This window comes from Dipodomys merriami, unplaced genomic scaffold (assembly GCF_024711535.1).
Source record: "Dipodomys merriami isolate MVZ:Mamm:240054 unplaced genomic scaffold, mDipMer1.0.p SCAF_2213, whole genome shotgun sequence".
NCBI lineage: Eukaryota > Metazoa > Chordata > Mammalia > Rodentia > Heteromyidae > Dipodomys > Dipodomys merriami.
Window position 1 is genome coordinate 54,346 of NW_027203620.1, and position 6,148 is coordinate 60,493.

Below are 6,148 nucleotides of genomic sequence, written 5' to 3' on the forward strand. Positions count from 1 at the left end.
GCACTGTCCCTCAGCTCTTTAGCTCAAGGCTAGCGCTCTACCACTGGAGCCACATCACCACTTCCGGCTTTTTCTGTTTATGTGGTGCTGAGGAATCGAACCCAGGGCCTCATGCTTGCAAGGCATGCACTCTACCGCTGAACTACCTTCCCAGCCCAAGATCAAATTTTTAACCCTTGTTACCACACTTCAGGTCCCTCACCATTGTCTTGCTATCTCTTCCTTGAACACACACAAAGGGAGCACTGTCCATCTTCTCTTCTGTAGCTACTGTGTCAGCAGTGCATCACATCCTTTCTGAATTATCCCAGTAAAACCTCATTGGTGTTCTCCCAGGTCAAGCCTCCCCTTCAACGACTCCTTCCCTCACAGATACACACAGAGTTTGTACCACATCAGGGAAATGTATTCTGTGAAAATATAGTGCTACTGACTTGTATGTTGGCCTAATATACCTCCCTCAGAGATGCCTACCATTCCTACTGGTATCAAGACAAGATGGAAGATTGGAGAAAGGAGTTTATGGAAGGGATGGAGATGCCACATAATTGTAGGTCCTTTCCTACCACTGCCTGAGGAACACATCATACAAGGTTTCACTGGATCCATGGAAATTCTTTCTAATAAGACAAAGGGGAACTGCAGATGGACTTGGTCAGCTCCATAAATGTAAGACATATCTATTATATAGCTAAGTCCCAAAGTAGAGCTTTCATGGATGATCTGTACAAAAAGATGCTATTTAAGAATGGCAAGAGGAAGTGTTGTATTGCAAAGTAAAACAGAAAATGATGCTCTTCCCTATAGATACACACTTGGAGATGTACTAGGCATGGTGTCATATTGACAATTCAGAAAACTCCAGCAATAGAGGGGCTGGGAAGGTGGCTCAGTGGTAGAGCTCTTGCCTTGCATGCTCGAGGCCCTGGGTTCGATTCCTCAGCATCACATAATCAAAAAGAAAAAAGCCGGAAGTGGCGCTGTGGCTCAAGTGGTAGAGAGCTAGCCTTGAGCTGAAGAGCTGAGGGACAGCACTCAGGCCCAGAGTTCAGGCCCCAAGACCGGACCCTCCCCCCCCCCAAAAAAAAAGAAAACTCCAGCAATAGAAAAAGAATGTCACTTTGCCTGACATGATTCTCAGCACTTCCTGAGAAACTGATCAAAGAACTGCATTTCCCCTTTTATCTCTTCATAGACTACTCCCCAGGGAGTTCACAACACCTGGATTTGGACAGACTGAGAGTTGACACCAGAATGACAAGGGACCATTATCACTGCATTGACACCACCACTTGGATTTTGTCCCTATAGGACCTGTCCCCTTTCCTGCCAGGACTTCAGCTCTCTTGTAAACAGAATAAAAGTTTAGAATCATTGGACGTCCATGTAGCTTTCTTGGCCAGACTGGTTTTTGGGAGTTTGTGTTTCTGTCCATCCTGAAGAAAGAGTTACTATGGATGAAGTTGCCAACTCTGTTTAAATAACAGTTTTGTAATACAGCTTCATCCCACTTTATCTCTCAGAGCCAATCATGCCTTGCTCTCTTATGCCCTGTGAGCATTTTTTTAAAACCTGTGAGCATTTTTTAAAACATTGTTTTCACTTGCAAAGAAGACAGTTAATAACGGGATTGGCACTGTACTAACACAAGTCTTACTCCCACAGGAGAGAGGCTGCAAGACCATGCAAGTGGGTCAGAGATGGATGGGGCTCACTCACACGTTACTAGGCAACTGTGCAAATGGGATGGAAGTGATATTGATACCTAGGAATATGCCTTGGAAATTCACTTGTTTCAAATCTCCAAGGCTACACTTCTCCTTTGCAACAATAAATAAATTAAAAGTGTTGAGAGAACATTCTCCTGCTTTCCAAAACAATTCTGGGGCCAATGAAAACACGAGCCATGTTTCTGAATGCTGAAGGCTGCATTTAGGTTTATTTACTCCCCCTCTTTCTCATTCAACATAGGAGTCATCAACCTCTCTATTTCTCAAGGTCTTGAATATCTCCAAGCCCTACCTTTGGGAATCACGAGCAAGCTTGAGGGATGGATGGAAGAAAAGAAGAAAATTAGAGGCATGGTAGAGGCAATTGGGGCTAAAAGGCCATGGAAGAATGGAGGTTGGAGTGAAGATAAGAATAAGAGAGAGTAAGAGAAAGACTGATGAAGAAATATGCATATTTTAGAGGTAGAAAGATGGGATGAAGACTCATTTTTCCACCAATGTTTACTGCTGTTAGTTTGAAGAGACATTGGGGAGTTGTGGCAAATCTGCCTCTCTCTCTGTCCCTTTGTTTCCTAATATGGTAGCTACTTAAGAGGAGATTTTTCTCTTAGGTAGCTTTGTGTCTGAGCTTCCCTCCATATTCCTTCATGAAGGAGTTAGGCCTCCCTGGCTAGGTAAAGGATAACAGCAAGGACCAGCTCCAATATGGGAGAGAGATGATTCAACAAGATGCCTGAGGAGAAGGACCCAGCAAGATGATGCATGCAAATCTCACAATGCAGTAATGACTCAGTAGAGACAGAGAAACCAAGGAGACTCCCTACAGCACTCCCTACACCCTATCTAACCCTATACCCACCAACTGGACCAGGCCATGCCTCAGAGGGAGAAGCTAAGACCCTATACATAAGGGACAGGTACAGGCAGGATGGAGATGCGATAAGGCTCCCGGATCCATTCTATTTTTGTTGTTGTTGTTGGTCATGGGGCTTGAACTCTGGGCCTGAGCACTGTCCCTCAGCTCTTTAGCTCAAGGCTAGTGCTCTACCACTTGAGCTACAGCACCACTTCTGGTTTTCTAGTGGTGCAATGGAGATAAAAGTTTCTCAGACTTTCGTGCCCAGCCTGGCTTTGAACCTGGATCCTTAGATTTCAGCCTCCTGAGTAAGTATAAAATTACAGGTGTGATCCACCAGTGCCTGCCTCCAATTCTATTTTAGCAGGATTTCCTTATGATATTATGATATTATTTAGTTCTCATAATCACTGGATATTACAGTCTCCTAGTTTTATAACTTTGCCTTGGAGATGTTGTGTCTCAAAGATGTTAAAATTCTCAAGGTCTCACCCTGAAAAAGTCACTGCTATAGTTTGGGTATTGAATGTGCTAAGGATTTCATCTCTAAAACACCAGTACTGGAGATATTAGGGGCCCTTTAAGAGTTGAGTCTTTCTGGGGAGGTCTTCAGGTCAAGAGCTTCCTGCTCCCCTATTCTGCCTGTCATCTGAGCATCTTCTCTGACACATGTTCCTATCAGGATATGCAATCTTTGCCAGAGGCTCAAAGCAAGAGACTACTTGACCTTGGACTAGAACCCACAAACTGTGGGTAGCTAAGGGAACTTTTCAGTTATAAGCTAATTGCTTCAAGTATGTTACTGTAGTAAAGCAAAGCTGACCAATACAACCATGGTGATAAAACACACTCCCCTTCTTTTTGTTTGTTATTAGTCATGAACTTGAACTCAGAACCTGGAGTCTGTCCCAGAGCTCTTTTGCTCAAGGCCAGCTCTCTACCTCTTTGAGCCATAGGTCCACTTCTCTGGTGGTTTGCTGGAAATAGAGTCTCATGGATTTTTGCTGCCTGAGCTGGCTTCAAATAGTGATTCTCAGATCTCAGCCTCGTGAGTAGCTAGGATTACAGAATGAGCCATTGGCTCCCAGTTCTTTTTCAAGCCAGAGCTTTAGACTATGTTTTGTTTCCAACTCAAAGGAATCCTCTATACCTGCCCCTTGTCACTCTTAGCAATCTGTCCTCCAGCTAAATAAAGGATTGTGAGGAGAAGAAACTTGTGATTCACGTCAGAGTTCACCAGAAGACCATGAAGAATGGAAGATAGAGGATTAGAGACAAGGTTATAAATACTAACCTTTACCTTGCTCATGTAATTGTAACCCCTCTGTACGGTATTTTCACAATAAAAAAAAGAAATAGAAATACTAACCTTGTATTTCCCTACTTACTACTTTTTGCCTCCACAGCAATTTTTCTTTGTAAGTTTAGATGTAATTTGATAGCACTGTATCTTGACTCTTAATGATTGATCATTGATTTTTTTAAAAAAAGTCAAATGGACATCCCAGAGTTGTCAGAAGAGCTGAGGCTCTGTATTGAGTTGTAAAGGAGAATCTGTGACTCTGCTTGCCTTTGGTATTAAAGTAGGCAATCCTGCCATCTAGTGGACTTTGAATCAACTTCAGTTGAAAGTCTTCTGCAATTTAGGGGATTCTATTTTAAATAACAAGGGAAGCCTGGAGTTGCAGTTCATCTCTATAATCCTAGCTACTCAGGGGGCTGATCTCTGAGGATCATGGTTCAAAGCTTGCCTGGGCAGGAAGTCCTGAGACTCCTTATTTGTAAAGAAGCACCAGGAAAGTGGAAGCAGGGATGTAGCTCAAAGTAGTAGAGGGATACCCTGAAAAAAAAAAGGCTCAGGGACAATGCCCACGATCGACAAAACAAACAAAAAAGCCCCCAAAATGCCAGAATGGCCTTGTGGGAAAAATATCACTTCTTTCATGTTTCAGCTCTACAGGGAGGAGAAAATGTGAACCTGGCACCCTTGCTTGCCACTGGTAAACTTTGCCCATAATTACTAACACTCATGTTCGCTGGGCCCCTAAAATAAACACCAAAACAAAGATTATGTTTATCTTTCCTACAGACATTCCTAGTAACCAGAAAGAGTTTGCACATTACTAGTAGCAATCAGAAAATATTTGCTGAATAAATGTATGTGCTTAGGATAAGTAAATAAAAGAGATGGGAACAGGAGAGATTGCCGATGTCTCAAAGGGAAGAAAGTAAGTTTTGAAATTTTTGCTTTCTCAAACAGAGCAAACCTAGTCCCTGCAATTGCTGGGTGAACAGGGAGAAAAGAGCTTTATAAAGCAGCACCATCACTCACACCAAAAGCCCTGGGCTCACCAAAAGTCCCTGTCTCAGGTCTCCCAAGAGTCAGTTGTTGCCTATCTCTGACCAGCAGAGGGCAGTGCATGCTCGCTCAAGCCAGGGCTGAGTTCAGTCTGTACAATGTCATCTGACAGACTTTGTGTGCTCTTATTCCTTGGAGATGTCTTTATGGTGCTTATAACTGGGGAACAAGATTGCTTTCTAAGTATTGTATGGAAAACAAGTTGTGTTCTTGTTCTTTCTTTAAACAGTGATGCTGAGAATTGGGTTCAGTTCAATAGGGCTGACACTGATATAACACCCTGTAGTGGGAAGTCAGTTTAGAATGACTTTCAGATTGGCAAAATCATCTGTACATAGAAGGTACCAGAGGCTTCAAATAGAAAATGGAGACTAGAGTCTCAGGAGCCCAGCTAGAACTTTCTTCTAGGTCCTGAGGCCTCTCTCCCGACAACACATGTACATTTTTTTCTTTTCTTTCTTTCTTTCTTTCTTTTTTTTTTTTTTGCTTATGTGGTGCTGAGGAATCGAACCCAGGGCCTCAGGCATGCAAGGCAAGCGCTTTACCACTGAGCCACCTTCCCAGCCCTCACATGTATGTTTCTTTGGCTGTAGATCTTTCTAGTCATGTCTTGGCTCATTTTAGGGTCTTTGGAGTCAGGGTGGGTAAAGACCACCCCTCAGCCCCCACCCCTGCCTTTCTGTTGAAGGGTTGGTCACTTGCTTTGGAATTTAAATGTAGTCAATCTGAAATCATTTATATTATTTCCAAACCAAACAACAAAATGGGTAAGTTGTGTGAGGTTTGATTTTCACAAATATTTTTTTTGGAGGGGGGTGTGTTGGGTCTAGTCATGGGCCTGAACTCTGGGCCTCAGTGCTGTCCCTCAGCTCTTCAGCTCAAGGCTAGTGCTCTACAACTTGAGCCACAGTGCCACTTCTGGCTTTTTTTTCTTTTTTTCCCCCTGCTTATGTGGTGCTGAGGAACTGAACCTAGGGCTTCATGCATGCAAGCAAGCACTCTACCACTGAGCCACCTTCCCAGACGGTTTCACAAATATATTTTTAGTGATTTTGGTGGTGGTGGTGTGGGGCTTGAACTTGAGGCCATGATGCTGTCCCTGAGCTCTTTAGCTCAAGGTTAATGCTCAACTACTTTAAGCCACAGCTCAACTCCCAGGTATTTGGTCATTAACTAGAGAAAAGACTCTCATGCAAGTTCCTA

The 6,148-nt window shown here is 43.3% G+C and overlaps 1 long non-coding RNA gene across 1 annotated transcript; it reads left to right on the forward strand.

The window, feature by feature from the left end:
• Window positions 1-467: 467 nt before the first annotated feature.
• On the forward strand, window positions 468-1,379 carry LOC138835008 (uncharacterized). Its single transcript, XR_011374333.1, has 2 exons — window positions 468-669; window positions 1,196-1,379. It is a non-coding gene; the product is annotated as an uncharacterized lncRNA (long non-coding RNA).
• Window positions 1,380-6,148: the final 4,769 nt, after the last annotated feature.